The sequence below is a fragment of the Aplysia californica genome, unplaced genomic scaffold (assembly GCF_000002075.1).
Source record: "Aplysia californica isolate F4 #8 unplaced genomic scaffold, AplCal3.0 scaffold00209, whole genome shotgun sequence".
Lineage (NCBI taxonomy): Eukaryota > Metazoa > Mollusca > Gastropoda > Aplysiida > Aplysiidae > Aplysia > Aplysia californica.
In genome coordinates this window covers 33,158-34,193 of record NW_004797479.1, presented here as the reverse complement: position 1 = coordinate 34,193, position 1,036 = coordinate 33,158, and positions in this window count along the sequence as shown.

Below are 1,036 nucleotides of genomic sequence, written 5' to 3'. Positions count from 1 at the left end.
AGAGAGAGAGAGAGAGAGAGAGAGAGAGAGAGAGAGAGAGAGAGAGAGAGATGAAAAAGACATGACTGACAGACAACGAGATAAAAACAGAGATAGAGAGGCATAGCGAGGGCCTTCAGACAGAGATAGATAGACAGGGATAGAGAAAGACATAGAGACATAGAGACAAAGAGAGACTTCAGACAGACAGACAGACAGACAGACAGGCAGAGAAAGAAACAAGGCAGAGAGACAAAGTAAGTAAGTAAGTAAGTAAGTAAGCAAGCAAGCAAGCAAGCAAGCAAGCAAGCAAGTAAGTAAGTAAGTAAATAAGTAAATAAGTAAGTAAGTAAGTAAGTAAGTAAGTAAGTAAGTAAGTAAGTAAGTAAGTAAGTAACCCCACCTAGTGAACGTACCTCCCTCCACACATCATCTCCTCTTAGAAAGCAAGTCCCTCAAATCGAGTGAACAGCAATCTCGGAATAGCACATGCACCTGTCCACGTATGCGCAACCGTTTTTTTTTTTAAATTGTTGTATGGGGGGGGTGGAGAGAGAGAGAGAGGGAGAGAGAGAGAGAGAGAGAGAGAGAGAGAGAGAGAGAGAGAGAGAGAGAGAGAGAGAGAGAGAGAGAGAGACGAGATTAAGATTAACGAGCGAACTGAAGAAGCAGAAGATATGACTGAGCATGATCCACTGCACGTATGCATAACCGTTTTTGTTTTTTTTAATTGGGTTTTTTATTTAATTTGGGGAGTGGAGAGAGAGAAGGAAATTGAGATTAACGAGCGTACTGAAGAAGCAGAGGATATGACTGAGCATGATCCACTCAACGCATGCACAAACTGTTTGTTTGTGGGGGGGGGGTGTTATTGGGGAGGGGGGTGGAGAGAGAGAAGGAAATTAAGATTAACGAGCGCACTGAAAAAGCAGAGATAATGACTGAGCATGATCTACATTGCATCCTGACCTCTTGACAGTATAGTAGAGGGGCGGGGGCGGTTGTACAAGGGCGTACTTTTTGGGATGTGCCTTTGAAAAAAATTAATGGGAACAGG